The sequence below is a fragment of the Amborella trichopoda genome, chromosome 9 (assembly GCF_054954075.1).
Source record: "Amborella trichopoda isolate Santa Cruz 75 chromosome 9, AtrichopodaSantaCruz75HAP2 v2.0, whole genome shotgun sequence".
Lineage (NCBI taxonomy): Eukaryota > Viridiplantae > Streptophyta > Magnoliopsida > Amborellales > Amborellaceae > Amborella > Amborella trichopoda.
The window spans coordinates 18,058,667-18,078,044 of NC_142344.1; the positions used below are offsets into that span (position 1 = coordinate 18,058,667).

Consider the following 19,378-nt stretch of genomic DNA (forward strand, 5'->3'; position numbering starts at 1 on the left):
TAAAATTTAAATATTAAAAAAAAATTATTTAAAATAATGAAAATAACCTCTCTACAAATGTTTAATATTCCCAAACTCCCCTTGTCCCCGTTTCAAGCATATAACATGTCGTAGTTTACCACATATCTGAAAAGTAAAATTTAAATATTAAAATAAATTATTTAAAATAGTTAAAATAACCTGTTTAAAATAAAGTTCAAATTCATATTCATTTATATAATAAAAAAAAGGAATTCCGTTGCCGGGACTTGAACCCGGGTCTCTCGGGTGAGAGCCGAGTATCCTGACCAACTAGACTACAACGGATTTGTGCTCTTTAGTCGTTGGCTAAAATTATTCAATGTTTGAAACAAAAAGTTCGAGCGTCGAAACCAAGTAGTTATCTCCGAATTTCGCTCTCTATGTTATATGTTAACGTGGAGTCGCGTTGTTAAGTTCGGGAAATATTCCTGCGGCCCCAACCATATATTAATCCTGCGGCCCCAACCATATAGGTTATATGTGACCCCACTTAGCCATTTTATCTGGATCAATGTTCGCAAAATAAAATTGAAACGGTTAACCGGACATGGTTTTAGAAGCGGTTTAATGGGTCAACAGGTAAACCAACCAATTCGACCGTTATAAATGGGCAAGTCCTGGATGGTCAAAAAAGTGTTGAAAAAATAAAAAAGATACAAAAAAGAAAAATCTACTAAAATATGAAAAAGCATAAAGAAGGGTGCGGTTTGTATAGAGCCTAGGCTCTAAACAATCAAATTAGAACCTACCTTCAAATAGTATCGAGAAATGTGGTTTCAATATTGAAAATCTTTGTGATAGCCTTAAAATATATTTTCATATTTATTTAAAAAGTTTAATGCTTCAAAAATAATGTTATTTACGATGCAAATCGGAGAGACCTCCAGAGGAAGATCCCTCAGATCTGAACACCACAAATTGATTTTTTTTTTTTTTAAAGTGTGATAGAGAGTGGGACAATAAAATTCTAATCCATGATCAAATCTACTCAGAAGTGAGCAGATCTGTTCTCAAATCAGTGGCCGAGCCAACATTGATCTGGAATACGAAATACTATGTAAAAAACAATAAAACTAATTTAATTCAAATAAAAAAAATATATAAAAGGAGTTAGGCGCAACAATTTGAAGTGCTCGTACACCCAGCCCTGGAATGCATTCATAAAGAAGTGAATATTACAAGCAAACATCTATCAATTTTTTTTTATTGTCTGTCAAAATATTTAAATAATAGCATTACTAGCAAAAGAGTGGTTGATCCACTTAGGTGTTGGTGATCAAAATGAACAATCTTTGACAAGGATCGGAACAAAAAAGCTAGGGCAGCTGCACCTCATGCATACCAACCAACAACTTTCATATCCTTAAAAAGCTTCAAATATAATGTAGACACCGTATTACCTGTGGAATTTACAAACATTGTACAACTGACTAAATACAGGAGGTAGGCACGGTTGTGTCGTAAAGGGTGCACTAGTAACAGTTATGTAGCAACAATCTAAATGTCTTCCTCAACCATGTCAGATGCCTAATGGAATGGTTAGTACCTGGTGGCAGCTCTCTTAGCCTGCAAACCATAAAATCCTCGTAGTTCTCCACTATTCTAAAAGTTACAGCAACTCCCATCACCCTTAAACAAAGAATTTTCTATATAGTAGGCATCATCTCTCTGATAATTGAACTGCTGGGTGTTCGTCTCTTCACGCCACCTCTAGTTAATAATAGCTAACGTGCCACACTCATGGTGAGTCATCGCAACTATGGTAAGAGAATATATAAATGGAATTATAGAAAATTTACTGCATTTATAGTATTATGTCCTGACCAAGTTAATTTGAGCATTGTTTGGTAAAGGCCATAAAGTTACTGCATTGGCTTCTAAGGGGATTATCCCGATCTTGAAATGTAATTTGTCATTTCAAATATTAAAGCAAATATATTGATTAACCAATATGATAGGCAAAAAATATAATTTTGAACATGTGTACATACCTTTCTTTTCCAGACCTTCTGTGATATATGTTGACTTTGTTTAGTGAGCAATGTAGGAATTTGAGGACATCCAAAGTAGGATGTACCTTCGGCCATGATCATTGTTAAAAAAGGGATTATCTGTTTCCTATGGTAACAAAATCAGTAATAACAAATAAAAAATTTCATAATAAAATCTTTCAAGAAGAAACCATAAATAAAAAATCATCAATCACATTCTTCAATAAGGTGTTTGGGATGTAATTTGATCTATAATTAAGAATCCAAAATCAAAATGGTAATAACAATTCCATCTCACTTACATAATATCGTCTAAGATAAGACAAGTACAAAGGGTTATTTTTCAATCCTACTAGACTCCCATGTGTTTAGGACTTTTGCATGCCATATATGCTTATCAAAAGTTAATTGGATTGCTTACTCCTTAATTTTTATTTTTGTATACTACTTCAAAACCATTCTTATGCCTACCTCTGGGTTATCCGAAGGGGCTCGCTCTTGGAGCAAATGGAATTTTATTCATTGTAGCATGTTGTTTGCAAGTCAATTATCGGTATGATAATTGCAAAATCTCCGACACCAAAGGTTATGAAAGCTTTTCCTAAGAGTCCATATTTGAAGGCTATGTTGACAAACTAAAAAAATATTATTGCTATTGATAAAGTAGACAAAAGACTGAGAGAAAATATAACTATTTTAGAAATCAAGCAACTATTTTATATAATTTGAAAGCAACTATCTTGAACATGCTACCATCTTGAAAATATTTCAGAAATCAAGCAACTATCTCCAACTTGCTACCATCCAGGAACTATTTCCTAGTTGGACAAATCTTCTTAATTGACAAGCATAATTTTATAAAATACGCTGCAACCAACATACTAGTTCTTTTGCCAAGCATAATTTTTAAAGAACAAGCATAATTTTGAGACTTTAAAGCAATGAATCCTATTAAAATGTTTTTCTTGGCAACTTTTCTTCATAACCTTGACTTCAACAACAAATTTAAATCCCATATCATCAAGTTAAAAACCCTAACAAAGGCCATTAAAATCATCCATTTCCTCTCCAATACATGGACAAGCCCACACATGTCAACATAGTCATATCAAACCTACATAAAAATTCCAGAATTCAAGTTTGTGCAAAACTAGAGCTTCATTGTGAGTAAAAAAAATTGATTCTATCATATTTGTTTGCTTCATTGTGAGTAAAAAAAATTGATTCCATCATATTTATTTGCAGCAACAAATTAAAATCACATCATTAAGTTAAAAACCCTAACTAAGACCACTAAAATCATCAAGTTAAAAACCCTAACTAAGACCACTAAAATCATCTGTTCTATCAGATTTGTTTTATAACGCATAAATGATACTACAAATTTGAATAAAATTGTTCAACAAATCAAGACATCAAAGCCATACGCCATAGGAAAAGAGGAAATTGAAAGAAAATCATACCATTCCTTAAGGAAATACTGGATTCTTCAGTGTTTTTCCTTCATATCTTATCTCGAACTTTGAGACGAAGAATGAATCATAAAACAAAACCGTAATGAAGAAAGGGGTTTAGGATGAGTTATAAGATTTCAGGAGGTTATACAATCCCAGGACAATCATGGTCTTTCAAATGTCGTAATACTTTTTTGGTCGTCACGGCATTTTAAGTGCCGTATAAGCTATGGTAATCATAACGGTACTCAAGAGTACCGTGATTCCTCAAGATACGTTCCAAACTATAAACTTTGGTAGTCATCATTGTACTTCAAGTACCGTGATGCCGTGCCTTCACAGTAATACGACTACTGTGAAGGCTATTTAGATAAAACAAATACCAAAAGTGAAGAAAAAAGGTGTGGACGAGGTTTATGAAAGCTTAAGGTTTTTATCTAATTAAGCCAAAATTAAAGTAAATTTCTGATAATTTCCCCCAAAAAAGAAACAATGCTTGGCAAGGGATTCGAATCTTTTAAGTGCATCTTAGATATGAATAGTAACAAAAAAAGTCACTTAACGACATATGATTATAAAAGGAAATATAATATATATAAGCTTGATGGGGATTCGAGCATTTGACATGGGTCATCTGAGACATGAATAGTAGCGAAAAAAATCACTTAACAACATATGATAATAAAAAGAAATATAATATATCTATAAACTCAATGCATGGTACTCGGCCTCGCCCATAAGCCAAGGCCGAGTAACTCAGCCCAATCATGTCTCCTCGACCAAGTCCAAAAGCAGTGGAGGGCCCCATAAATAAAGTCATAAATTCTGGAGTTAGCTACGGCCGAGATCTTTCATTGGATGTTAAATAAAACATGTGGTTGAAAGTAGGTGGAAATGGATTCAAATGGGCCCCAAATTGATCCTAAATCTAACCTAAGATACCTTTATGATATCCCCTAAAAATTAGCTCAAAATGATGCAGATGAAAGAGATAGATATGTTGTTCTACATGTCAATAGCTTCTGGCAAGGTGTATTTTGTGTGAGCTTTTTTGCCAAAACATGGTTTATTTTTTGAGGGAAAAATTACAAAAAACCTCCAAGACTACATTTTCTATGCAACTTACCCTCAACATAACTTTTTCTCTCACTTTTTTTTCCCTAAAATACACTTTCTATGCAAATACCCCCCCCCCCCCCCCCCCCAACGAAATAAAAAATAAAAAAATATCTAAACTACCCTCGCTTACTTTTACCTTACCCACACCTCTCTCTCCTCTATCCCATCAAAATAGGGGCTTTGGTACTATGTAAGTGCGGTCCGGCAATAGGGCTCCAACACTGTGTAAAGTGCTGTTCGACAGTAGGGCTCCAGCACTGTGTAAAGTGCGGTCAGGGAGTAGGGCTCCGATACTATGTAAAGTGTAGTTCGACAGTTGTAAAGGGTGGTCTAGCAGTAGATGTTACTAGATTCTAAGGCTCCGACACTATGTAAAGGGCGGTCCGACAGTACTCAATTTCGGTCCGGTAGTTGTCTTAGGGCGGTCTGGCACTTATGCGTTCCTCTTATCATATTTGTAGTCGCCATACCATGAATTTGTTCATAGCAATATGAGGCATTAATGTATAACCATATTTGTAGTTGCCATATCAGGAATCTGTTCATAGCAATATTAGGCATTAGTGTATACCATTATTAGGCATTAATGTATAGCCTAATTTGGCTGCAATATTTTTTAGTATGTATGTTGTATATATGTTGACCTTTTATCATTGGAAAAGAACAACCTTGTCCTCATTCTATTCCCAACTCTTCGACTTAATATGGTATCAAAGCAAACACGTTTTTGGGCCTTACGATCAACAATAATGGCCATCGATCCACCTCCCTCCACTGTCGCTCCAAACTGAATACCACCTATTTTGGATCAATCATCTCCATATTTTCTACACACTTCTAATCAACCTAATAATTCCCTCGTCTCTCAACCTCTCAATGGCGATAACTATCCCACTTGGAGTCATGCCTTTACAATGGCTCTTGAAGCCAAGAACAAACTCGAGTTCATAGATGGTTCCATTCCAAAACCAGCATCAGATTCACCTCAACTGAATCTTTGAATTCGATGCAACAACATGGTCCAATCATGGTTGATTCATTCCATCATTCCCTCCATAACCAACAACGCTCTCTGGATCAACAACACCCATGTCGTTTGGATCAACCTCCGAGATAGATTTTCTCAAAAAATGCACCACCCATCTTTGAGATATGGCGTGCGCTTTCAAATCACCCACAAGGCATTGACTCTATCTCAACATACTACACTACCCTCAAGAGTTTTTTGGATGAACTCTCCTCTTATCGCACACCTCCTAGTTGCTCTTGTGGTGCCATGAAAACTCTCACAACTGTGCAGGACTCGGATCAACTCATGGATTTTTTACAAGGCTTATATGACTCCTACTCAGCCATTCGAAGTCAAATACTCCTTATGGATCCTTTACCCTCTGTCAACAGGGCATATTCCTTACTACTCTAAGAGGAAAAAATAGTCCTTGACTGATTTCTCCCTCAACCGTCTGAACAAATAGCCATGACAACTCAACACTCTTCTTCTAAGCCATATGTTCACTCCAACTCTAACAACAACAAACCAAAATATCATTGCAACACCTGCAATATGGATGGCCATTTAGATTCACGTTGTTACAAAAACATTGGATACCCACCATGGTGGACATCTCGTGGCAACTCACCCTCATCCAATGTTGGACGTCCCAAGTCGGCGAATATCAAAAATCATCATCAAGAAAATGTTGTTACCAACAGCAACGATTTTGTCCAGCAACCCATTGATGCACCAAAACTCACGGCTGAACCATGGCAACAATTGTTGGCTATGTAGCATTTCAAGGCCTTAAAGCCAATGGTCTTACGCTTAGTGAGAGTTAGTGAGAGACTGAATCTGGGTGCTTGGCGCACTGGGGCCCAGATTCATATATCCCGAGTATTTGAGGCATTGAGAGTATACGTTTTGAGAGTATGAACTCTTAGGGAGGTGTGAGGGTCACCTCTCAGTCAGAAATATATTGATTATAATGCCTTATAATTGACGTGATAAGCCAGAGCTGGGAGAATCCAATTGAGAATAATAGAACCCAAGTATTTAAAAGAGTATATGTCATGTATGGAATGATCGGCTCATGGAACATGAGCCCGTATCTTGACACGAAACGTTTCCATGGTATGTGCACCCACAGTCATATGGGAAAACCACTCTTTTATAGTATTATCTGACTTAGAAGAGCTAGTGTGCATGTGCTTTAAGAGGACACATGTATTTGAGTAGGAATATGTCCCACATGGGTGCACCAGTAATCCATTGAATCCCTGGTGACAGGAAACTCTGGCTCAACGACTTTGATGTGAACAATTATGTGTCCCTGTCATAGATTATGAAGAATAGGTCCATTGGATCGGTTTGAGACATCGGTGGAATATCATTCAGGTTAGCCCAATGGAAGACTTCGACTAGTGTTATACGTCTAGAGATCTCATTTATCTTTGGCCCATATTAAACTAAATTGATGAGAATATATGTTATATTGATGAAAAATTGAGTAATAATATTGAGAAATTATTTAGAGAATTTTTTAGATTTTTGGAGATTTTTTCAGTTTTTTTTAAACAATAAAATAAAATTTTCAAATTTATTTGACATAAATACCAAACAAAAACATTCTATGTGGATGCCACATGGATCCTAAGTAGCCATAGGGATGCCACGTGGCACCCCCACCTCCCCACTTGTAGATAATATTATGCTGATGTCATATCTATGTGGGGATCTATTTGTCATTAATTCTTTTGTTGGTATTATGATTTAACATGTTATCTTGTTATTTAAAGTGTTATATATTGCTATGACTTAAGTTTAAAATACATCACATGTTTTTTTGTGCTCATATGTGCCATTTTTTGCATGTTTGAAGTCATGAAAATTTGAGAATTAATTTAATTCATATTATTTTCCACATATGATTTTGTAGCATGTGATCATATCTAATATGACACCACCTTATGGGCTTGACCAATATGAAACTTTAGTGTTGTTAAAATCATATTGGTGGTGCCATAAGATATTTTATTCACATGTATGGATGTCCCATATTACCTTTATGTCTATGTCCTTATATTTTATTGACTCTCATAAATTATTCAAAAACCATGGGTATAAGTGTTAACATGAATTTGAACTTAATGAAAAATAAAACATGCAGCTAAGGGCTTCAAGGTAAAATGACTATAAACGTAGGTTTTAAGGAGTGAAAGATGTCCAAAGTTCATCAATTGATCTTGGTGATAAGATATGGATAAGTGACTTGGATAAAATCCTCTCATGTGCCATTGATCTAAAGCATCAACGATCGAGATCAAATCAATTTTTATGATCTAAGCATAAAAGTAACTTATGAGATAAATTATAACCCTAACTTAAGTATTCACTTCAAAGAGAGAGAGAGTGTGTGAGCCCTTAACAAAAATGTGGTCACCCATGAAATTATCTTCTTACTTGAGCTTTCATTTGAAACCCTTCCATGGATTTGTCCATCATTTATGTGATCAAGCCTATACTATTGCTTCATTAAGATATTGATTTTTCTTTTCATATTTAATTCCTACCTCATTTTTATTATCAAAGCTTACTGTAATTCTTAACTTATAGTAGCTTTCTTCACTTTTGGTTATGAAAACTTGGTATTTGAAGAGTCTTAAAGCAATAGTGTAGTCCATACACATAGTATGTGTGGACTAGCTTCCTTACTCTATGATCTTGAGTAGTTTCAACTTGATTTCTTGATCTTATTTTTTTGGAATTTTTACTGAGAATATACAACTGATGAGAAGTTTATTTCATCATATTTGTGCGTAAGAAATAATCCATTGAGTTCCCTTTTTAATGTTGAAAAGTTCGTGTGGTCCCTTATGGACCACATGGTGTAGTTTCACCATAACTTCCTTATTTTGTATAGTATCTCTTTCAAACTTTAAAGGGCTATTTTGATACATGTTTCTCTCATGATTTGATACCCATTAAGTGAAATAAATGTGATCATTTGTTTCCCATTGGATTGATCTCTTTGAGTTATTATTATCACTCGTGCCTTAGTCAATGAGACAAAATTAAGTTCTCAAAAGGCCCTTTCGTGGTCGGGGCACAAGGGGTTCGAATCATGGTTTCCCCATATATGTTTGCATGCTAATTTGATATAGTTACAGTTATTAAATGGATTCATGATTGGTTAAATTGAGTATGTTGTGTGAATATTGAGATTTTTAATCTTGCGGTATGAGCTTTAATGTTATGCAATATTGTTTATACGAATTGAAATCTTATTGAATTATTATGATCAAGTGTATGATGTGTATGAGATATTATGATATATGATGAGGATAAGGATGAAGAATGAAGTTGAAATTATCATATAATTTTGATATAATGAAGAATTGCGAGTGCAAGTCATGCAATATATTGTAGAGATGTACAATGTGAATATTTGAATATTGTATTCAGTTTAATTGAATTTTTGAGTAGGGGATTTCTAAAGGACCTATTAGGGTTGAATTTTATTATTTAAAGGTGCATAAACCATGTTTATCGGCTGGAATATATGTATTATGGTTTTGTATTGAGATATTCATGCATTGAGTTTTTATACAATTGAAATTTTTTAATAGATTGTATTTCTAGTTCATTGGTCTTATACCACCAACAAATGGTATCAGAGCAAGGCTCTAATATGGTCCCTTAATCCTTATTTATTGCGTATAATTTTAATTTTTAAATTGCATAAATACTTGATAATGATCGCCATGATGTACATGCTTTGAATTTGAGAATTGATAGTGTCATTGGCATGAGAACTGTGAATGAATATTTTTCAGAACTATTGTATATTTGTGAGAGAATGATAGGGCATTCAATATGTTATATAAAAGCATAATATTTAGTGGTATTTTGTGTTATTGAGTTTATTCTTATATGGAAAAGTCTCATGATCATATTGTGTATATTTTGGAAGTTATTAACCGTTTATTAAAGTTTACCAGATCTGAGAAAGACATTTCCAGGAATTTTATACTTTTTTCAGTGGGGGTTTTTATCAATCAAAACTTATGAGAATGAGTTAGGATCACTTTGTACTTTTGAGGAATCGTGTTTAATTTAAATGTACATTTAGCTCATAGAAAAATTCCCATATTTGGAAAATTATAATCGTTTTATTTGAGGGGTATCATACTGTAATTTCTGCTACACAAAGCAGAAATTGACCCTATGATAATCATGTTATTTGATCCACTTCGGACCATTATTCAATGCTACTTTCTAAATAAAATTTGTCTAATTTTGAGTTTGTTTTATCTGAGAATAAATCTCATGATTAAATGATGTGTAAATTTAAAGTTATGTCAATTGAATTGTACCCTACTCATCTTGAAAAATCAGAAAAACATTATTTCATATATCCAATGTGTGAGAAGGGCATTGATACTTAATATTTTTTTAATCCCACTATGAAGTATAAGTTGTTGAAAGTTCTTGTGAGCTCTTTGGGTGATTTAGATTAGTGAGAGAGTTATATAAATCCTACCGAATCGTGAGTGTTAAGTTTTAATACTTGATACCCGAGTCTTGGTCTAGATCCGGACTAGTCCCGGATAGTGTGTGATGAAGTTGACAACAAGACTAAAGACACATGTGGATGGATGAGACAATGATCATAATTACAAAAGAGAGAAACAAAGGGTGAAACCAAATCACAGATCGAAGACAAAGATATTGACACATTATAACTTGATCACTTTAAAACCATAAGGTTGGACTTTTATCTACTTATGAGCGTGATTTTAATATATTGAGAATTCATTTATTAGAGAACAACCATTTTGGTTTTATGATATTATGTGAGCAATTATTGGTAGAATATCTTGACATATTATATGAGTTTACTCATCACATAAGCTATAAACTTGAATTAGGCCGATGCTTACATATTGAGATTTTGAATGCTTGTGTCCACTCTTTATATAAGCCTAAGACATATGGAATATGCTTAAGTAATTTGATTTAAGATCTATGATTCAAATTATCGATCCTATAGATATGGCTAATTCAAGATATATGACATGTGTAAGGATTGCACTTGTGTTTGCTTGAGAATTATTAGATATGAGAAATGTTTATTATTTGTGAGTTGCTTCATGATTTGAGAACTCGTGAGATGTATCATGAATATGACATTGACTAATCCTTATGGTGCCTCAAGCTACATGCTTCATTATTTTGAGCTTTCCTAAATGATGAGATATTGTAATGTATTATATTATCATATTGTGAGTACTTAGTAATGCATGATCCCGTCATAATTCTTATGTGAATAAGTGAATGTGGTATTATGTTATGAATGTCATATGAGGATTATTACATGGCACGTTAGGCTCAATGGTCATGAAAATGATTTTCATGTATGAGATAACATTTTTCTTTATAGTAGCATGTTTTTCACTATTTTGGAAATTGAGATCAATTGAACCAAAATGTATCTTAAGTATGGATTGTTATAATTAAGAAAATGTGATGAAAGAGATTTTATCTTAAACACTTGTTCTTCGGAACGAAGATTTCTATATTTAAAAATTTTTAGCATAAGAGGATGTTAGAAACCATAAATGGGATTCCACCCCATTTTGTATATTGCTACTTTGTATTGTCTTTATATTAAAGAGTTATGACTATGCTAAACTCCATGCTTCTTCCATTTTGGAAGATCACCCTTAAAGTGGTTCTTTTAACATTATGGTTTGACCATATAACCATTTGTCATAATATTTTGGAGTATCTCATAGTCATCAATCTTTGAATAAAGACCTTTTTTGAATCCTTTGAATTTTTACTTAAAAGTAAACTACTTTCTAAGACATAAATTCAAGTTATTTTGAAAGGCAACTTTGTTGGTTTCAGTGGAAGCTTATTTAGTAAGTCTAAATAGTAAAACTATACCATCCTCAAAGAGAGAACCTTGGTATTGATTTTGGAAACACTTATATCTCAAATTAATTTCACTTATGAGAAAATTGAAAGAGACATTGAATTATAATTATTTGTAAATAAAAGCCGAAATGAGTATTTGACCTCTTATTTGAAAATTGATCATTCTATGAACCCATGGGCCGTTTTCTTCTGCTGCATTATAAGTATTATTGTTTTCATTTAGTGCCACAATGAGAAGTTTCAAGTCACTTAGAGACATGTGACTTGTTAGAGTTGTGAGGCATCTCTTTGATAGACTTTTGAATTTTCAATGATTACTTGTGTGACATTATGGTATCCTCACTTGTCTATACATGCATTTCAAGCCATGGTGATCATATGTATTCACTTTCACATAGATGATCCACTAGATAGCTTCTACCAATCTCTAAAAGGCTAGTAGGCCTTTTCGTAGAGTACGCATACGCCACTTGAAAATATTTTTAATAGTATGTGAGACCTTATGTAGAGCTCAAGATTTATATGTGGATTATGATATGATTATATTATGATAAAGACACCTCATTTTGTGGCTAGTCACACTAATAGTGACTAGCTGTGCATGGACTATATGCATATGACTTAATGCAAATGGTTGTTTAACATGAGATAATTTGTGAGATTAAATGTGAGAGATATCCGATAAACTTTGATAAGTCTCATATTACATGAGATATTTTCCTAATTGATTCGAACTTATAATATGTTTGGTCACTCGAACATGTATAATTCAACATCTCTTGATCTTAGGATTGTATCTAATTAATAGATTCATGATGACACTTGCTAGCCATCTAATCCGAGTGTAATATCAATAAGAGATTGAGTGTATTGAATAGTGAAATGCTTGAAAGTCCAAGCACTACTCCCACACCTTGGTTTTGAATGGATAAAGTACAAGTTCGTGACTAAGAAAACTTTAAGAACAATGCATGAGATTAAAGCATGATTTTAATGAACTTTTGTTAAAGTAAAAATCTGTGTTACTTGAGAATTGATATGTACATAGAGTTGTGAACTTTTGAGCACATGAATAAATGTTGATAGAGCAAGTAAGAAGATAGATGTGAACATATATGTCAATCTTTATGAGCATAAATTGTCATGAATATGCACATAAAAGTACTGTACTCTTTACCATACCATATGTTCCCACATTTGTTTTCCTTTAGAGATACCCATTGCATTATTAGAATATGTAATTGTTGAAGTTGATGATTACTTCCACAATTAGCACCTAGCAGATTAGTATGTCAAGCATTAACGTGAGCATGATGTGATATGTTGATACATAAAGTACATGATATTTGATTAAATATGTGGATGAAGGAGATCGAACATGACATTTAAATTGTGATTTGTGGTTTATATGACATACACCAGACATATAAATAGTTCTTAACAATTTTCTCTTGCGATTGTATATATTTGACCATACTTGCTTTTATTAGTTCATAACTATTGATTATGTTAGTGGACCAAGTTGATTGACTATGCTTAGGGAGCATACAATGGTTTATACTTATGCATGATATGAGATTGAGAAAGTTAACTTGGTATTTGATACTTGCCCCCTTGCTTGATAAGAGTATTGCTTTTATGGTAGAGAATAAATGTTTTAAATTATATCATTGTGTATAGGAATGAGAGAGAGATTCGTTTATAAGGCCTCAAAAGGTCAAGTGGGAGAATGTAGGCTATGTGACATTTCAAGCCTTAAAGCCAATAGCCTTACATTCAGTGGGAGTTAGAGAGAGACGGAATAGGGATGCATGGCACACTGCGGCCCAGATTTATATACCCCGAGTATTTGAAGCATTGATAATATACATCTTGAGATGTGAACTCTCACGGAGGTATGAGGGTCACCTCCCAGTCAGGACTATATTGATTACAATGCTTCATAGTTGATGTGATAAGCTCGGGCTTGAAGAATGCAATCGAAAGTAATAGAACCTGAGCATTTAAAAGAGTATTCACCATGTATGGAATGGTCAGCTTATGGGACATGAGCCCGTATCGTAACACGAGACCATTCCATGGCATGTGCACCGACAGTCGTATGGGGAAGCCACTCTTCTATAGTATTATTTGACTTAAAAGAGCTAGTGCGCATGTGCTTTGAGATGACCCCTGTATTTGAGTAGGAACATGTTCCACAGGGGTGCACCAGTAATCTATTGAACCCCTGGTGACGGGAAGCTCTCGCTCAACGACTTTGATATTACCAATTATGTGTCCCTGTCATAAACTGTGGAGCATAGGTCCATTGGGTTAGCTTGAGACATCGATGACACGTTATTCAGGTTAGCCCAATAGAATATTCTGATTAGTGTTATAAGTCTAGAGATCTCATTTACCTTTGACTCATATTAATCTAAAATTGATGATAAAATATTTTACATTGATGAAAAATTGTATAATAAGTACCAAACAAGAACATTCTATGGGGATGCCACATGGATCTTAAGTGGCCATGGGATGCCATGTGGCACCCCCACCTCCCCACTTGTGGATGACATCATTCTGATATCATATCTATGTAGGGACCTATTTGTCATTAATTCTTTTGTTGGGATTATGATATAACATGTTATCTTGTTATTTAAAGTGTTATATATTGTTATGACTTAAGTTTGATTTAAGTCACATGTTTTTGTGCTCATATGTGCCATTTTTTGCATGTTTGAAGTCATAAAATTTTGATAATTAATTTAATTCATATTATTATCCACATATGATTTTGTAACATGTGAGTATATCATATGTGGCACCACCTTATAAGCTTGACCCATATGAAACTTTAACGTTGTTAAAATCATATTGGTAGTGTCATAAGATATTTTATTCACATGTGTGGATGTCCCATATTACCTTTATGTCTATGTCCTTATATTTTATTGACTCTCACAAATTATTCAAAAATCATGGGTATAAGTGTCAACATGAATTTGGACTTAATGGGAAATAAAATATGGAGATAAGGGCTTCAAGGCAAAATGACTGTAAGCCTAGGTCTTAAAGAGTGAAAGGTGTCAAAAACTCATCCATTGATCTTGGTGATAAGATATGGATGAGTGACTTGGATAAAAGCATCTTATGTGTCATTGATCTAAGGCATCAAGGATCAAGATCAAATCCATCTTTATGATCTAAGTATAAAAGTAACTTATGGGATCAATTATAACCATAATTTGAGTATTCACTTCAAAGAGAGAGAGAGAGAGAGAGAGAGAGAGAGAGAGAGAAAGAGAGAGAGAGAGAGAGAGAGAGAAAGAGAGAGAGAGAGAGAGAGAGAGAGAGTCATTGGCAAAAATGTGGTCACCCATGAGACTATATTCTTTCTTGAGTTTTCATTTGAAACCCTTCCAAGAAGTAGACCATCATTTATGTGATCAAGCCCATACTATTGCTTCATTAAGGTATTGATTTGACTTCTCAAATTTTTAATTCCTACCTCATTTCCATTATCAAAGCTTGCTGTAATTCTTAATTTACAGTAGCTTTCTTCATTTATGGTCATGAAAACTTGATATTTGAAGAGTCCCAAAGCAATAGTATAGTCCATACACATATAATGTGTAGACTAGCTTGCTTACTCCATGATCTTGAGTAGTTGCAACTTGATTTATTGATCTTATTTTTCTGAAATTTTTACTGAGAATATACAACTGATTAGAGGTTTATTTCATCATATTTGAGTATAAGAAATAGTCCATTGAGTTCCTTTTTTAATGTTAAAAAGTTTGTGTGGTCCGTTATGGACCACATGGTGTAGTTTCACCATAACTTTCTTATTTTGTATAGTATCTCTCTCAAACTTTGAAGAGCAATTTTGATACCTGTATCTCTTATGATTTGATCTCCATTAAGTGAAATAGATGTGATCTTTTGTTTCCCATTGGATTGATCTCCATTAAGTGAAATAAATGTGATTATTTGTTTCCCATGGGATTGATCTTCTTGAGTTATTATTATCACCCGTGCCTTAGACAATGGGACAAAATGAAGTCCTCAAAAGGCCTTTTCGTGGCCTGGGCACAAGGGGTTCGAACCATGATTTCCACATGTATATTTGCATGTTAATTTGATGTATTTACAGTTATTAAATGGATTTATGATTGGTTAAATTGAATATGTTATGTGAATATTGAGATTATTTTGTAATCTTGCGATATGAGCTTTAATGCTATGCATTATTGTTTACGCGAATTGAAATCTTATTGAATTATTGTGATCAAGTGTGTGATGTGTATGAGATATTATGATATATGATGAGGATGAAAAATGAAGATGAAATTATCATATAATTTTGATATAATGAGGAATTGCGAGTGCAAGTCGTGTAATATGTTGTATAGATGGACAATGTGAATATTTGAATATTGTATTCAGTTTAATTGAACTTTTGAGTAGGGGATTTTTAAAGGACCTATTAAGGTTGAATTTTATTATTCAAATGTGTATAAACCATGTTTGTAGGCTGGAATATATATATTATGGTTTTTTATTGAGATATTCATGTATTTAAACCCTTGAGTTTTTATACAATGGAAATTTTTTAAAAGGTTGCATTTCTAGCCCATTGGTCTTATTCTACCAACAACAACTACTTTCAATGATCCCATCCGGTAATATTCATCCTTTGGCAAACATGGCAGGTAGACCTATTTGTCTAGTCACTTCTTATTCCTCAACTAATTGGATTATAGACTCCGGTCCCACTGATCACATGATTTCTGATTTGTCACTATTTTTCACGTACACCACACCCACTCATTCATCATCCATTCAACTCCCTAATGGTCTTCATGCCCCTATTGCACACATCGGAACAATAATCCCTTTTCCTGGCCTTACACTCAATAACGACTTGCATATTCCTTCTTTTCACTTCAACTTGCTTTTCATCAGCAAACTCACCGACAATTCTCATTATTCTGTTACTTTTTTTTCTAACTCTCGTGTATTTTAGGACCTGCGGATGAAGACGGACATTGCGATGGGTAGCATACATGGTGGTCTTTATTTATTGGAGCACTCTTCACCTTTTGCTTCCACTGCAACCCATGGATCTCATTTTGACCTCTGGCATTGGCATTTAGGCCACCTCGTTCTTTCCTTATCCTCAAATTTGAAGGCCCTAGATGATGGTATTCATCTCTTAAATAAATGCACTTGTACTATTTGTCCTCTTGCAAACCAGTCTCAATTGCCGTTTAGAACTAGTCATATTTCTTCCAGTTCCTGTTTTGAATTAATACATACGGATGTTTGGGGACCTTATCATAAATTACCTTTATCTAGAGCTCGTTATTTTTTAATTGTGGCTGATGACTTCTCTCGTAGTACATGGATTTTTTTAATGCGGCATAAATCTGAAGTTCCTAGACTTATTTCACATTTTTTTGCTATAGTTAAGACTCAATTTAATACTCAAATTCGGCAAATTAGATCCGACAATGGCACTGAATTTTTTAATAAATCCAATATTGATTTATTTAGCTCACTAGGTGTTGTTCCACAATCAAGTTGTGTTGACACTCCACAAAAAAATGGTGTCGTGGAGCATAAATATTGTCACCTACTTAATATTGCTTGCGCACTTCCTTTTCAGCCTCACTTACCTTTAGATTTTTGGGATGAATGTGTATTGCCTGCCGCATACCTCATCAACTGCCTACCCACACGGGTACTTCATGGTAAAGCCCCTCATGAAATTATTTTTAAAAAACCACCCTGTTTCTCTCATTTAAGGGTTTTTGGATGCTTATGTTTTGGTCGCAACACATCCATCCAACATAAAATTGACAAACGTGCTTCACCCGACATATTTATCGGATACCCTCATGGACAAAAAGGTTACAAAATTCTTTACATTCCCACCAAGAAAATCTATGTCACTCGGGATATAATCTATCAAACACATCTTTCCCTATGCGTTCTCCCTTCACCCACAACTAATTCCCCTGTTCTTCCCCTACCACCCGTTGACCATGAGGACCCACACATTTCTTCCACATACCACCTCGACATGCGCCACCCAACCAGAATCAGACCCATGCTACCACTACCTCATCACCCTCTTTCCAGAACCACCCTCCTCTTTGTCATTCCACCCGTATGAGGAAGCAACTCACTTACCTTCAAGACTACTACTGCTCCATTCGCATCTCCCTCTTCGGCTGCTGGCTCAAGTACAAACCACCCTCTTCAACATTTTTGTCTTACTGTAAATTCAATCCATCGCACTTATCTTTCCTCACATCTTTAGCTATAACCCAATAACCTGCCACTTTTGCCGAAGCCATGAAATTTCAGGAAGGACGTGATGCTATGCAAGCTGAAATTGTTGCTCTCTCCAACAACAAAACATGGTCCCTAATTCCATTATCCCCTGGCAAGAAACCAATTGGTTGTAAATGGGTCTATAAAATCAAAAGGAACTCTGATGGTACAATTGAGCACTACAAGGCACTTCTTAATGCCAAAGGCTACACACAGGTTGAAGGCATTGATTACCATGACACCTTTGCACCTGTCGCAAAGCTTATTACAGTTCGGGTTCTACTTACTATCGCCACAGCCCAAGGATAGCCTTTACATCAACTCGACATTCACAACGCCTTTCTCCATGGCGACCTTGATGAAGAAGTTTACATATCCCCCCTCCTGGATATCATCGAAAGGGGGAGAACCTGGGCTACATAAATCCTTATACGGCCTCAAACAATCCTCACAAAATTGGTTTTCCAAATTTTCTAATGCTCTTACTTGACTTCGGTTTCTCCCACTCACAAGCTAATCATTCATTATTTTTCCTCCAGCGGCACGTAGGTTCAGTCTTCATTCTTGTTTATGTGGATGATATTGTCATCACTGGTTCTAAGGCCTCTATGATTCAAGATGTTCAACAACTTCTTCATCAACTGTTTCATATCAAGGATATAAGTCCGCTGAAATATTTTCTTGGTATTGAGGTTGCTCGTTCTCAGTATGGTCTTTATCTTTATCAGTGCAAATATACTCTAGACATCCTCATCGACTTCGGCATGTCTGGTTGTAAACCCGTGGACCTCCCAATGGAACAAACTTTGAAACTCTCTGATTCAACAAGTGATCTTCTTATGGATCCTTCTCTATACCGGTGTTTGGTTGGGCGCCTCATTTACCTCACTATTACTCGGCCAGACATTGTGCATTCTGTCAACATTCGCAGTCAATTTATGCATCAGCCGCACCAACCCCAACTTGATGCCGCTTACCGATTGCTCCACTATTTAAAGGCTACTCCAGGTCAAGGCCTTTTTTCTCGTCCTAGAACTCTCTTTGCCTTTGTGCTTATTGTGACTCTGACTGGGCAAGCTGTCCTATGACACACCGGTCCACCACGGGCTATTGCATACTCCTTGGGTTTAGTCCCGTCTCTTGGAAGACAAAGAAACAATCCATTGTTTCCCGTTCTTCAGCTGAAGCTAAATATCGTTTCATGGCTATCACAACATGCAAGCTTACTTGGCTATCTTCATTACTACAAGACCTTGGCATCCCTCTATCCACTCCCACACCACTTTACTGTAACAACGAGGCAGCTCTACATATTGTTGCCAACCCCGTTTTCCATGAGCGCACCAAGCACATAGAAATCGTCTGCCATGTCGTCCGTGAGATGCTACAACAAGGATTGATTCGGCCTATGAAGATTTCGTCCAGCCAACAACTTGTAGACATATTTACAAAATCTCTTGCCCGTGATTCCTATCAATTTTTAAAATCCAAGTTGGGCATTTGTAACCTACACGCTCCAACTTAAGGGG

At 35.0% G+C, this 19,378-nt stretch overlaps 1 non-coding gene across 1 annotated transcript; it reads right to left on the reverse strand.

Moving 5' to 3' along the window:
* Positions 1 to 233: 233 nt before the first annotated feature.
* On the reverse strand, positions 234 to 306 carry TRNAE-CUC (transfer RNA glutamic acid (anticodon CUC)). Its single transcript has one exon. It is a non-coding gene; the product is annotated as a tRNA-Glu (tRNA).
* Between the last annotated feature and the right edge of the window lie 19,072 nt (positions 307 to 19,378).